Raw genomic sequence first — 16,257 nt, forward strand, 5'->3', positions numbered from 1 at the left:
AATGTCCAATAAGCTCTTTGATACCAACATAATATAATACTAATAGCACTACCATATGACCTTCAATGCTACTTCTGAGTAATCAGAACTCTTGCATTGTAAGTCATTATTAGGAAATGTACTGCGAGACAATGCCATTTTCATATGAGCATTATAAAATATACAAACCTAGATGTCATAGAGCCATCTAACTCTATCATGTCTTTCTCACCCATCACCTACCACTCATCATCTAGCATTCATTTATCTATTTATCTATCATCTACCTATGTTTCTTTTTCTCTTCTATTGTCTATCATCCATCTATCATCTATCTGTTATCTCTCATCTATCTCATCTATCATCTACCTATCACCATCTAGCAGCCACTTATCTATCATCTAGCTATCATCTATCTTTCTCTTCCATTGTCTATCAGCGATCATCTATTTCTATCATCTAGCTCATCTATCATCTATCTTTTTACTATCTATTAATCATCTATCTGTCCATGTATCTATCTAATCATCTATTCTTGTTTACTGCTTCTTCCAAAAGGTACTTGAATTAGCCTGCTCTACAGCTAGTCTTATCTACAAACCACATATAAACTTTTGAAATTAACATTAAAACTGGTATGATTCTCATCAGCCTCAAAGGCCAAGACATTGATAAGACCAGTACCGCCTTATTGTGATTTGTGATCAAAACAAATTTGAAAGTTCTGACAGATGTTACTGAAAACAAGTGCATATTTTCCTCTATCTAATTACAAGGTCCCCAGGTTATGGATCCTTAATTAACAAGGAAGGATGTTTTTCTAGACAGAAGAAAGCTAGGATCAACCAGTAGACTCCATACAACATATCGGTAATAAATATTTCAACATCAGTCATAAGATATTAAGTAATAAGCTACCTATAAATGCTCCCCTGCTATATAGTAAGAACATACATTTCTCTGTCCAGACAATTCTGCAGCAAGCCAGAGACCTTCACCACAAACATAGCAGGGAAGATTGTGATAATGGCTAAGACCCTTCCCTGAGCAGTGACTTCCGCTTTGGAGCTTGGGAGACACACTTATGTCCTCCTTCTAGATGCTGCTTGGAGACACAAAACCAGGGTCAAGGGAGAATGACTAATTCTGACCCACCTGACTGAAGGTGTGTTTGAAAGCAGAGAGTGTTAATTCCCCTCCCTGCCTTCCAGAGATTGCTGAGTGGTCTGTTATCAAGGCAACTGTGCCGTTTCCATTATTACATGTAAATTAATCTACTGAAAGAAGAAAGCACACACATTTAGTAGCACAGTGTTGTCCTCGTTTGACAGCATTTTAGTTATGGGTTCAGGAGTAATTACTGAAATAAATCATCAATAGGTGGTGGTGATATTGATTTTGTGTCAGCACCTGAGTAAACTATAACCCAGCCTCTGAGTCAAGCCACATTCATTGTCTTTTGTGCTTTATTTTTGAGGTGCTGTCCAAAAAAAAAAAAGACATTTTAGCTTCCACATGAAATTGCCTAGTGAGGTGCTTTTCCCAGGAAGCATTGCTGTCCACATCACCCCTCTCCCTCCCAGGATCTCACCCTGAACTGTCTCCCCGGACCATTTTACCTCGCTCTCTTAACTAGTGTGAAATGCTAATACGGATTGCTGTGATTTTCCAACAAAGCGAAAGGAAAATGTGATTACTGGTCAGAGGGTTTCATATTAGCACTTGCTTCTGCTAATTTAAAAATAGGTTGGACTGTAGTGCAGGAAAACCAATTTCCTCCCTTAACATTACTTTCTTCTGCTGTTCTTTGTTTAATAAATATCCTCTGGGCCCAAACTAATGGGAATAAAGGGAAAGAGAACAGAGCTCGCATTCTATTAAATGCAAAGCTGGATTTAGTATTTTTGAAGACCACTTTAAAGTTGATCTGTAAAAGCCAAAATAAAACAACTTCTACGGTTTTATGTATTTATTTATTTTCCCTAGCTGGCTCTGATAGAAAATCTTCTTTGATGTTTTGAGTTTATTAAAGGTGAGTGAGGTAACTTTGAATATCAGGGCACTGACTGGGTCTAATCTGACCTTAAGTGTACCCAGGGTAAATAGTTTTAGCTTTCTATTGAGAAATGCTCTTCTGGCTAAACAAAAGACAGATAATGAAGCAGCAATTTGAGAAAAAAATAATAACATCCAAAACTCCCACCTTTGCTGAATTACAAATCTCCATTTCATTTAGCTGTCCCATAAATTTTGATAAGGACTAGCTATGTCGGTTTTCTAGAAAAATGTCTTCTCATTCCTCTTTAACTGTGCTATGTATTTTGAATAAACACTCCTGACTTTTCTAGTTCAAAATCTGGACTCCTTTCTAATTCTTTCCTATTTTTCCTGTTGACAGATATATAAACAAAGCTCTCCTCCTTTCTCTTCTATGCTCTAGTCCTTGGTCAGTCATCAAACCATGTACTCCAACCATCTTGTCATTTAATTCACATCTAAGATGTTCAGAACATCAGGAATGCTTAAGCTAAATACAAATAACAATATAATTTTGGCATTCCTATGCCATTTTATATTTTATACAACTCTAATTTTCTTGTGGGAATGAAGTATCAGTATTTGTACCTTTCTAGTAAAGAAAATGATCTTCAAGTAATCCCTCTCCTCTCCAGCTAGTATTGGGACTTGAACTCAGGGCCAAACTACTGTCTCTTAGCCTTTTTTGCTAAAGACTAGTGCTCCACCACTTGAGCTATATCTTCATTTAAGTAATCTCTAATTAATTAGAGATAAGAATTGCATGTGCTTTTCTGCCCTGGCTGGTTCTGAACAATGATCCTCAGATCTCAGCGTCCACAGTAGCTAGGATTACAGGTGTGAGCCACCAGTGCTCGGCTTGGAATTTTCTTTAACCCCATTTTTTACTATTTCTTTTGAATCCTTCTCTTTCTTCTGTTTAGATCAATGCCTTTGGTCCAAAGTCTAATTTTCTGCATTTGAACTATCAAGAACACATCTGGTTCTCATACATAAATCCAGCTACAAGCATTTTTGCCCTCACCTAGAATAATCCTGTAAGAATGGTTGCACTGATACTAGCTGAGATTGGGAATGGCAAATACACGAGTGTACACATGCACGCTAGGTTTCACGCCAGCACTAGGCGGGCTGAACACAGTAAGCATGCAAAAGATGTTTGTAGAATGAATTGGTGAATATACATTTAGAAATCTCTGACATGCCATCAAAACATTTCCAAGCCTTCTCTTGGGGATGTCAGGCTAATGTAAATGTGAGCGGAAAACTCAGCAAATGTCAACAGGCTATAAATAATCACTTGGTCTATCAATGCTAGGAATTTACATATACAGACATTTCCTTTGATGAATGCTAAAGCTCCTAATGAAAAGGAACACATATTTTGAAAAATTAAACATCAGAACTAATACAGTGAAAAAGCACATGCTTTGGATCAAAGGCCAGGCCTCCCTCTAGACTCTGCCACTCTCCTTACACAAGTTATAATATTCCCCTCCTTTGAGTAGTGTGAGGGCCAAATGAGAGAATGTCTGCAAGCACATCTGGACACCCAAGAGGCATATTATATTTCCCTTTTATCCTTTTTAGGTTCTAGGTTATGAGGGTGATATTGAATGTTTTTATTTACTTACTTTTGTTTGTTTTGTTGTGTGCCAGTAAGAAGGACTCTTGGCATTTTTTTTCAAGGTTGGTGCTCTACCACTTGAGCCACATCTCACTTATGTTTTTTGCTGGTTCACTGGAGATAAGAGTCTCTCATAGCTGTCTGCCTGAGCTGGCTTTGAACCTTGATCCTCAGATCTCAGCCTCTTGAGTAACTAAGATTACAAGTGTAGACCACTGGCACTCAGCTTAAGTTTTAGTTTTTTAAGGATCAACAGTCTGGGGCTGGGAAGGTGGCTCAATGGTAGAGCACTTGCCTTGCATGCATGAGGCCCTGGGTTCGATTCCTTACCACTACATAAGCAAAAAGAAAAAGCCAGAAGTGGCGCTGTGGCTCAAGTGGTAGAGTGCTAGCCTTGAGCTGAAGAGCTGAGGGACAATGCCCAGGCCCAGAGTTCAGGCCCCACGACTGGACCCAAAGAAAAAAAAAAAGAATCAAGAGTCTGCTGAATTAACCCAAATACAAAAGTCCTCTATACACAGTTTGAAAATTTTGACTCTTATAAAAACGCACATTACAGATTTATTTTGGAATACTGATGCCCCTTATCTCTGACCTGGCAGAAAAAGATGTGTAGCCAATTGGAACCCTGTGACATATATCTCCATTCACCAAAATCCTAAGCTCAGACCTTGAGGCGATGAAAGATAAGAAGACAGGACCCTGCATATGAGAATCTCCATTGGGGAAGTAAAGTATTCAAAAACCACACAGTAGACAAGGGGTGGTTTACAGGTAAGAGCAATGAGAGAGTGTATAAATAGAAGCTGTAGTATCAGACGAATTGCCAGTAATACCTCAGAGGCTGTAACATTTAAAGTAATCTCGAAGTCTATTTGAACTATTTTTCACATAAATAAAAATGTTGGAAATGTGTGTGATTTCTTTCAGGCCCTGGGATGACCTTACTTCTGACCTTGAGTGCTCAGTTATTAGCCTTCCTTTTGCACATGCTCTGGTCTGTTTCTCTATCTAGACCATGTCTCCATGTATCTCAGTCATGATCCACACCTGAAGAGCAGTTATCTACTGCATTTTCCGACATAACAATGGCCAACAAGTCGTGTCCTTGTTTAATAATGTCTGCTCTTCAACTCACACCCAAGGTAAATGCCATTCCCTGTCATCTGTCACTGCGATATGTCAACTCAGAGTGATATTCACACAAATTGATGGTTGGGGAAATCTTACTTTTAGAGTCAGGTTGACTAAACACACTCTGACAAAAAGCAACTAAGGGCAAAAGGTTGAGAGTTGACAGCTCTTGTTTCATGACAACACTACAGACCCCAAGAACCTACCAGCTCTGAACCCAGCTCCTTTGGACAATTCTACACATATCCTATACATTCCCACACGAGCAGATGGATATTATTACCTACTAGGGGAGTTGGATTTTTGTTGCTATGACACATACCCAAAAGAAACAAATTAAGGGAAGAAAGATTTCTTTTGGCTCATGGTTTTAAAAGTTTTGGTCCATGAGTGTCCATGGAGTTCCATTGTTTTGGGGCCTGTGTTGTTGTAGAAAGATCAAAGAAAGTTGCTCACTGGAAGCAAATAGAAACAGGAAGGAGACTAGGGGATAAGATACTCTTCAAAGGAACTATGGGTAACTGAATGCCTGTGGGTCATCCTGAAGTTCCTCCCACCTCTAAAAGTAACACCACCACTTTCAATAGCCTAGGTGGAACATTTCATGGTCAACCATAACACTCCCATCTGCAGATGACAACATGATTTAGAAGTAGATTCAAGATTGAATGCAATGTTGGCTTGATTCCAAGGCCCAAGCACTCAGGTCTTAACTATATTCTGCCTCCAGGTTCTCATCCAATATCCAACCATTATCTTCCTTCCTTCCTTCCTTCCTTCCTTCCTTCCTTCCTTCCTTCCTTCCTTCCTTCCTTCCTTCCTTCCTTCCTTCCTTCTTTCCCTCCCTCTTCCATCCTTCCTTCCTTCCTTCCTTCCTTCCTTCCTTCCTTCTTTACTTTCTCTTCTCTTCTTTTCTTTTCTTCCTTTTTTGGTGTATTTCAGAACTTTTCTATGGCTAGTATGTATGTTTTAATAGCCTAGTGTTTTGAGGTTCCCTAGTTCTACACTTACCAAGTTCCACACTTGGTCTAGGATTTCTAGTTACTCAGATTTCTCTTCCAGATTCTTTTTTTTTGGGGGGGTCCGGTCATGGGCCTGAACTCTGGGCCTGGGCGCTGTCCCTCAGCTCTTCAGCTCAAGGCTAGTGCCCTACCACTTGAGCTACAGCGCCACTTCCGGCTTTTTTCTAATGTGGTGCTGAGGAATCGAACCCAGGGCCTCAGGCATGCAAGGCAGGCGCTCTACCACTGAGCCAACTTCCCAGCCCTTCTCTTCCAGATTCTTCTGGCCTTGAGCATCCTAAAATCTTTTTGTCTATTGGGTGACACAGCATTACCTTCATAGGCTCCTTGAACACTACACATATTTTTAAACTTGAATAACCCATACTGAGAGTGGACTATAATGTGTATCTTGAGGCAGTGACTGAGAGTAAGATAAGAAACAGGGAAGTTACATCACTCAGCAGGCATGGGAGCTCTGTCTCTTTAATTTATCTACTGATAGTCTAATTTTACTTCCTTTATTCGCTGGCTATTTGAGTCGATTGCCAGGCTTTAAAACTGCATTAAATGAAAACCTTACTCCAGGGGTAGTAAGCTAGTAAAGTCTAGGGGTAGAAGTGAATCTTAGTCAGTCACATAGAGATAGTAATGAGGACCCAATCTATTTCCATCTCTCTGCTCTGGCTTCCATCATGGGGGCAATGAAGGGTGCAGTATTCTAAACTTCACAGCTACTTGTGGCAAAACAGTATTTCCAACTCTCATGTCTCAATGACCTCAATTAAGTCAACACCCTTTTCTGAAACCAATTTCCATTTAGATTGGCCAGAAGAATCCTGAAAGATGATTGGCTTAAGTCTGGGTTACCTGAACCAATCATCTGAGAGGTAAAATGAGGCTTCTGATTGGTTTAGAGAAGTATATGTCTATTTCCTATGTGAAGTGGACTTGTTGTTTTATCCCAGAACATATGAGCTTTGAGATGGAGGTACCAACAAAAGAGAAAGAAAGAGTAGATAGGACAATGAGTAGAACCACTAATAGTCCACTTATATCACAGGAGATAAGAGATAATTACCCAAAATAATATAGAATCACTTAATTAGTACTCTTGATAACTAGAAGATAGTCTATTGCTAGGAAGAGCACAAAAACTCTCAAAATGTATGCAAGTATATTGTTTGTGGCACATGTTTATATTTCTATAGAGTCTAATTCAAGTATTTTTAGAGAAACATATTCTGTTTTTTTCTCTCTTTGTTTTATGTTTTGTTTTCCTTCTTTTAAGTCTTCCCAGAAATTAGCAATATCATCATGATTAACAAATGAAAAATTTTAAACAAATTTCATTTGTTGTCTGAAAGTATATTTTCTTTACTCATTTGACCAATAGTTTTGAGCACTTACTAGGTGTATGATATGCTAGGACCATGAGAGAGAAAGAAATAGGAAAAATACTGTGACTGGGTATAAAGTGTTTATGGTCTAGTAGTTCTAAGAGGATATGTTTTTAGATATTGGATTTAAGGCCAATTTATAATGCTTATTTAAGTACCAAAAAGATTCTAGAGGCCTACAAGGAGGGAATTTCTGACCATGTTCACTACACAGAAAAAGTTGGGATGGCCATTTTTAAGAACTGTACATACTATACTAATTGGGAAATAAGTAATTAGTCTCTCCTACCTGAAGTGATCAGCATGGTGAGAAATTTTGGATTTATCTTATGGTATATATATACATATATATATGTGTATATATATATGTGTGTATATATATATATGTATGTATATATGTATGTTTATCAAACTCCAATCACTTCCTATAGTTATAATAAGGAGATATATAAGCCTCCCTTGAGGGAAATAGAAACCACCTCTTAGAATTTAAAGAATAAATCTGAAGCGAAGAATTGTTTACACAGGTAACATGGATGATAATGCATCCTCAGATAAGCACAGCAAGAGGCTACTGTGACCTTTAAAAGAGAGAGAGAGAGAGAGAGAGAGAGAGAGAGAGAGAGGTTTGATATGGGATTGGTTAATCAGTGTTCTGTCCCTAGAATGAAATGCTTATGGCAATTGAGGTACAGAAAGAAAAGAGTTCTTTTGGCTCCCAGTTCTGGTGGTTTCCGTGCACACTCAAGCGTCTCACCCCCTTGAGCCTCTGGTGAGGGGCACAGGTTGGAAAGAGCATGCCTGCAGTACGCCCAACTGCTCCTATAACAAGCCAGGAAGCAAAGCGAGGGGAAGAGGAAGAGATGATTAGGAATAGGATCAATAATGAGCTAAGGACCCCCACAAAGACCTGTTCCACCACCTTCCAATAGTGCCAACTGATGGATTCTTTGCCATTTGGATTTCCAGGAAACATTCAACATGCAAACAATAGCATGGAATGATGGAGACCAGAGGCCTGGCCATTCAGCGAGCTCTGGAACCTTGTAGTGCCTGACCTAACCTCAAGGAGGCGCCAGAGGTGAGAATGATACACAGTTCCTTCTGAAGATGCTACCTGGACACCGGGAGGGAAGGATGCCCTTGCTTCTTCTTCCCCTTCTGTTGTCCCTCTCTACTGCTTCCAGATGATCTGAGAGGTTTTCTGGGGTCTGATGGAACAGCTTCTGGGAAGTAGAAAGAGTAGGGAAAAGTAGAAAAGTCAAGGAATGGACTTGAGGGTAGAGAGCACCAACTGGGCATGGTAGGAAAATGCGAAGCCATGTCATCAAGCCTCCATAATAGGTGATGGAGACCACATAGCGCATCTGCAGAGGGTGAAGGCACAGATGGACCATGACTGGAGCTGGGGGGTGAACTGGCGTGAAGGAAGGTGAGCTGGATAAACAGCCTTTCCAACAATTGCTTCCGTGAAATAGCAACTGAGTAAACTACGTCCCCTCCGAGAAGACGGATATCATTTATGGGGGAAGAAACTGTCAGAGCCAGGAACCTGACAACGTCTCAAAGAAACTAGATAATGAATCCCACCCCACGTAAGCGCCATTCCACGCCCCTTCACACCACAGCAACGTATTCTGTGTGAATTCCATTGGATAGTTGAGGAGTCTTGGTTGGGTAGCATGTCCATTTCAGAGTTTACCACTGCATCAAACCAATGAAAATACTTCTCATTTAAGGCAGAATCTTGGATCTCCAAAACAGCTTTTCTAGCACGACTACATAGTATGGTCTTTGCATACAGCTGGAGTATAAAGCACAGTCTATAAGACCAGGCTGTATTGTCCAAGTCTAGCCATATTTCATAAAAATAGACACTACAAGTACAGTGTGGAGAATGGAATAGGGCAAGAGCAGATGGTTGAATGCCTATAAAGTAACTTCAGAGAATACAAATAAGTTCACATCTGGACATCTGAATCCCGACAATTTAACAGCTGTGTGCTTCTCTTCTCTGTCCTCACCTACTCAGTCAGCATCCTTCTGTATTTCTTAGGACTCTGGTGGTTTGGGGCCTCATCCCCGAAGTCAGCTTATTTCAATAGATTCTCTGAAATGAGTATACCTACTACAATGTCTCCAGAGAGGATGAATAATAAGAACACTGCTTTGCGGGGATGAGGGTTACTACGTACCAATAGATCAGTCCGATGGACTGACTACACTCCCAGTTTTCCTCTCGTGTCAGTAAAGCAAAGAGGAATGCAGAAGGAGCCTGCTCACCGTTTGCTATAACTTCATCTGCTATAACTCACAGGAATTGGAACTCCTATTTATTCATCTCTTTTAAGAGCATGCATTTGTAAGTTGCTTGCTCTGTGGTTTATAAATTATTTTACACTCTTCCATTCCTGCTCAAAAATATAAATGTGTGTGTTAATATTGTAGACGAGGTCTCGGCTGCTGATAATACAAGGGAAATTTAACTAGCTTATAAATGTTAAAATGTAAAAGCAAAGGAAGTCTTGCCATTCATCTTCTTGGCGATATTCAGACATTCATGAAATTGAAAGTTAATGTACCAAGGACTTTCATTATCTGACCCATTCCATCCTATCTATTAGATTCTCAAAGCACTAGAGACAGAGGACCAATATGTCACCAACACAGGACTGGAAAGGTCACAAAAACGAAGCATCAATAAAGCACTTCTGAATTAAATTTCCCAGTGCTCAGCAGAAAATATGTTCCACAGATTAAGAGTATTTGTAAGAATGGGACTGATAGTGACGTATAACTTAAGGAGTATAAAAACTCATTTCCTGATTTTAAAATTTATATTGAAATCATGTTTACTTACAGAGAAAATGATAAGATTTTAGATCAACAATACATTTAAAAAAAGACCTACAGTGGCATCTCTGTAAGGTTTATGGTCACAGAATTTACTATCAAAGTATCTTGACCTGTCAAAGTACTCTCCTTTCTTTCCTTAAGCATTCAGTGGAATACAATGTTGGACTTGTAACATCAATATTATTTTTTTATACCTCCCATAAATCACAGTGTGATGTATAATTGTTAAGCATTTATCCTGGTCTTTGCTATTTTTACTTTCTAACACGTGGAATCTTAATCCACTTACTCCACCAGAATTCAGGACTTTTTTCTTAGCTTTCCAAATTTAGAATTATTGTGAATCCTTAAGTATGCATAAGCATATATTTTGAGATTTGCATTTCACTCTATTTGCATTTTAATTATAAATAGGCATCACAAAACAGTTATAAAATGAGTCCGTCTTATAAATTAGCTGCAGATACAGGGTAAGTTACAAAAGGAGAAAGAACAACGCAGTCTCATTGTTCAAAGACATGGCTGGTCTCGAGAGTAGGGAAGACCTGGCAGGGCCTGGTGGGGACGGATGGTCAAGGAGTGGCTTCCAGATGTTCGCATTTCAGCTTCAAAGGATTTGAAAGACTGCCACTGGATTGTGATATCTATTAAGAAAATTAAAAATAACAATCCCACCATTTCAAAACCACTGTACTCTCAATGTGAACACTCTAGAGAACATTATCTGAGAATAAAAAAAATCATCAAATAAATTGAGCCTCATAGTTCAACTTCACTGCTGTATCATCATTTCTTATTTTATTTGGGGGAAATTCTTTTACATACAGGATCTTAGGAACCACAGGCTGCCAAGTGTGCTCTGGGATATACAAATGGCACTGGACAGCTCCCGTGGCCATAGGAACTGACATCATCATTGCATGTACTAATTATTAATAATGGAGGAGGTCAAATACAAAAGTACTTAGTTACGGGACCTAATCTGGATGGACTGTAGCTCAGCTGGAAAAGGGGCATTTAAACAGACAGGAGATGTGAAGTGGATGGTGACCAGAAAGAATGGAGATGATGAATAGGACAGGCAATCAGACAGTAGACAGATGGGAGGGCAGTTTGATGTGGTGGAATATTAGGGGAATTCTTTTAAATGCACTCTGGTCAGTGAAGCTCAACCAGGAGTTAAGTACACATAAAAAGGTAAGGAAATCTACCCTTCCTTTTTTGTTACATCTCTATCCATAAAAGGAGCATGTATCAGTTTCAATAATCACACAAGAAAAATTACCTATGAGGACTTGCTCTAATCCCTAGCATCAAAAAGTAAAAGAATTTGGTAAACATTAAACTTAAAACACTCTTGAGAAAGAGAGGAAAATGTTATAATAAAATTAAATCTTCTTTTGTATCGCAAATATTTTTACAAGGCCCACAGGCATCTATTAACAATCACAGTCATTGCTCCAACTAATGTTTGCTTTTCTCTTTTCCTTTTCCTTTTTATTTTCTTGTTCCGGTATCAGGGGCTTGAACACAGAGTCTAGGGCGCTGTCCATGAGTGTTTATGCTCAAGGATCACGCTCTACTCCTTGAACCATAGCTCCACTTCTATGTTTTGGGTGGTTAGTTGAAGACAAGAGTCTCATGGACTTTACTGCTTGGGTTTGTTTTGAACCTTGATCCTCAGAGCTCAGTCTCCATAGTTGCTAGGATTACAAGCATCAGCTACCAGTCCCTGACTCCTATTTACTTTTCATAACTGAGTTATGTTCTGTACTTTGCTTTTCTCCAATACCATACAATTAAACTTAAAATATTTGGATATTAGAATATTGATGTTAGGGACAGAATTTCACCCACTATAATATAGCTTTTAAAAAAACAGCCCAGAAAAAACTTCTTTAAACATGTGAATTTTTCAAAATTCTTTTAAAATGTTATATAAAATAATTTCTTCTAAATTTTAATTTTAAAAGATATTAATAACATAGTTCTTGAAAATATAAAAAAAGGAATAGACAGACGCTTTTCTTTTTACCAAAAGAAAAATGTCTTGCCCCCACAGCCTAAATGTCACTGGGCTGTATGATTCCTCACACATCTTGACCCATTGCATTTTTTAAAAAGACAGCTGGAAAACTCAGTGTGCAATTCAATAATTGCTGTCCTAAAGTGATCACTATTCCTTTCTGGATCACTGGAACATCTAAAGTGGGCTGTTTATAAACACTGTGAAATGTTGGCCAGTGCCCCACCCCCTCCCTGGCTTTAGCCATGAAGATCTGGTAGGATATTTTAAAAATAACTCTTTCTCTGTTTCCCAAAGCACAGGGCAGCCACATCTCCCAAGCCTACACAGGTCTGTTTTAAATTCAAATAGAATCTGAGGATCTTGACAGAAAGGACCCCAGAGAGGACTTGTCCAATTGACAACAGAGAATCCAATAAGTCTTTTCATCTTAAACCGTGAGATGTTATGTTGGGAGAGAAAGAGGAAAGTGGAACAGAGGGAATGCTAATAACATGAGAAGGGCTGGGTGGGAAAGTCTCTTTTTTTCCCCTGCCCCTTCTCATTTATAGATGCTCAAATTTACCACTAAAAGATTAAAATTGAAGCAAGAGGGTAGTTGCTCAAATGAGAAAAGAGATTTAACAATTTTGACCTATCTTTTCATAGGATTGGAGCAGTGATATACCGATTTCCTAATAAATATCTGCTTTGGCTTTTTTTTTTTTTAGATGAAAAGAGTTTGCATTCACCTTTGATTTCTTCTGACTTATTTAAAGCCTAGGTAGTTTAGTCAGACTCTAGATATGTTTAACATCATCTTTACGCCTGGTCAAAAGAGGAAATGTCTTACATGTCTACAGGAACTTCTGTTCTTTTTACATGTGCCAGAGGGTAAAGCTTTTGTGGCTGTAAGACGAACATAACTTCATACTTCAATAATTCTCTGCTACATAGATTGTTCATTCCTTCCAGCAAAATGCACTGTAAAGGTTAGGAGAAGCAACAATGGTGGGGGGGAAATGCCTGGCAAGAGCGGATTTAGTGTTTCCTCTTCCCACTCCCTGTGCCTGCTGCTCTGGTTTAATTAGATCTTCCTGACAAAATTCATTACCGAAAATCCTGGCTTCAGTGATGAAATAATAAACTCAGTTCGTTCATAACCTATTAGTTATTTTGCATTTAAGGAAACAGAATGATTTTTTTCCTCTTTTTTTCCCCTCCATCAAGAAGACTTCAATGTAGGGGTTGAAGATGTGATCCAGATCATAGAGCACCAGCTAATGAACAAAAGCAAGTCAGATGCTGAGTTCAAGTCCCAGATTTGGACACACACACACACACACACACACACACACACACACACACACACACGACTTATATGTAACAATTTGAATGGTAAGAGGAAAGCAAATGAAAGTAGGTGGCAAACAAGCCCCACCACTGTGTCTGTAGTTCTTCCTCCACTTCCTGAGGATGGAAAACTAACCTAAACTCTCTGCATGCTTCTCTCCATCCCAACTGCTATTGCTAGAAATTCCAGGATTGCCCTATTTCCTCTCTGGTATCAACAATTTACCTGTAAGCTGGGCACCGGTGGCTCACATCTGTAATCCTAGCTACTCAGGGGGATGGTATCTGAAGAGTACAGTTTAAAGCAAGCCTATGCAAACAAATCTGTAAGATACCTATCTCTAATTAATCAGCAAAAAGCTGGAAGTGGACATATAACTGCAGTGATCAAGATCCAGCCTTGAGCAAAAAGAAGCCAAGCAAGAGCACAAGGCCCTGAGTTCAAGTCCCCAGGATTGGCAGAAAGAATAAACAAAAGCAAAAACAAGTTACTTGTACAAGAACAGATTCCTTTCTTTCTTTTATTCCTTCCTTCCTTTCTTTCTTCCTTCCTTCCTTTCTTTCTTTCTTTCTTTCTTTCTTTTTTTCTTTCTTTCTTTCTTTCTGTCAGTGTGGGCCTGTGTGCTGTCCCTCAGCTCTTCAGCTCAAGGCAAGTACTCTACCACTTAAGCCACAGCACCACTCCCAGTTTTCTGGTGGTTTATTGGAGGTAAGAGTTTCATGGACTTTCCTGCCTGGGCTGGCTTTGAACCACAATCCTCAGATCTCAGCCTCCTGAGTAGCTAGGATTACAGGCATGAGCCACCAGTACCCAGCACAAGAACAGATTTCTTTGCTCTCACTCTTGTAACTGGTTGCCTCTCAGCTCTTCCAATACAAGGTCAGTACATTTCTCTCATGCTTACAACAACTCTTCAATGGTGCCCCAATTCTCTGTGATGAAACAAACATGTTTCCCATAGAGTACCCAGGGCCACCACTACCTGGCATCTTCATGCATCACTGCCTTTATAGTCATTAATCCTTTCTCTGATCACAGCTCACCATTACCCAATGTCCAAACTACCTAGCTAGAGCTCCACCTGGGTAGTGCCCAGAACAAAAACCCCTTATCAGTTTCACACTTTGGGGGTGGGGGGGAGGAATGAATTCACAGGGCTACTTTTACCTGATGTATCCCCATGTCCGTACTATGCTCAAAAGAACCAATCAGGGTTTCTTGTGGACCTCCAAGACTATAATATAACCCTGTTGATTTATACTGCATACACTCACATAAACAGAGTATTATATCAGCATACATTTGTGTGTATGCATGTATGCATATTCACCTATGTATATGTGTGTACATTTACAACTCAGGGAGAATTTATCATCTACTAGATATTAGCCATTATTAGCAAAAACTTATTTTAAAAAATTCATGGGTGGGGGCTGGGAAGGTGGCTCAGTGGTAGAGCGCTTGCCTTGCATGCATGAGGCCCTGGGTTCAGTTCCTCAGCACCACATAAGCAAAAAGAAAAAAGCCGGAAGTGGCGCTGTGGCTCAAGTGGTAGAACGCTAGCCTTGAGCTGAAGAGGTGAGGGACAGCGTAAAGGCCCAGAGTTCAGGCCCCACGACCAGACCAAAAAAAAAAAAAATTCATGGGAAGTTTCCTCTCCCTTTGGTAAGCATAATTATAACAGCAGACACAGGAACGGGAAGTGTGCCATACATGAAATCTATGGTGGTGCGCTGGGAGAGAAGCACTGTTCTATCTCAGAAGTCAAATCTCACTGAGAGCCACAGGGGGCTGTCCCCAGCCCAATCCCAGTCACACACACACACACACACACACACACACACACACACACACACACACACACACACTGCCTGAGGTGTGTTCTTAATCAGTGTGAGATGCTCTATGAACTCATCCAGCAGCCAACCCCATCATTGACCTAATTCCTATAGAAATCAGTCCCTCCTTTAGGCTCAGTTCATCTCTCGGGATTTGCAAGAGGAGTTGGCCCCCTTGGTTTGGAGTCTAGGATTAGAGGAACAAATCGGCTTTGTCATATTCACAGTCATCATGAGTTTTAGACTTTGAGAATTCATCCTGCAATCTTCTCCGGCATGCCTGGCTGCCCCAGGGCCTTAGAGCATTTGGATTATGGTGACTTTCATTCTCAGCTTCCTTGGGCTTTAAGGTCTTCATCTCCCTTTGAATTTAAGGTTCAATGGCCACAACTTCACAAAATCTCCCAAGTGTGTCCAGACCCTGCATTTTTACAAGGGCAAGGCCATGGTTTGCTGTGGCTTACCAGCCTTCCTGAGGATTCGGTGCATTCCCCTGGTATTTAAGGAAAAGAGCCTGCATGGTCCATTCCCAAGACTGATGAAATTTAATTCTGTTCAACTCAAGAAAATATTAATAGAGCAATGACCACAAGCTCAGCACTCTCTCATTAGTATATTTAAACAATGGTTAAAATCCATTGGTGCATAAACTTAATAAAGATTGTTGCATAGGTTGTGATGTTAGAGCTGAGCAGCATGTAGGAATCCAGAAGCGCCAATCGTTTCAAAACTTCATATAATCCAGGATGCATTTTTTTCAAATAAAGATCAGTAGAATGCTCAGAAGATAAAAACTATTCTAGTTAGGGCAGAATTTCTGGAAACAAAACCCTTCCCAAGTGTCTGCACTATACTAACACACATATGTCCACAGATCACAGAATTTTTGAAGTGTTCGTTCAGCTTTACTATTTAATGGATAGAACAGCAACTGAGGATACAAATCTGTAGTTCCAGGTAAGTGTAAAAAATCAAGATTGTCTCACTCCTAGATCTGGGACAATTTCTGCTACAATCTTGCACTTT

Source organism: Dipodomys ordii, unplaced genomic scaffold (genome assembly GCF_000151885.1).
Source record: "Dipodomys ordii isolate 6190 unplaced genomic scaffold, Dord_2.0 Scaffold98, whole genome shotgun sequence".
Lineage (NCBI taxonomy): Eukaryota > Metazoa > Chordata > Mammalia > Rodentia > Heteromyidae > Dipodomys > Dipodomys ordii.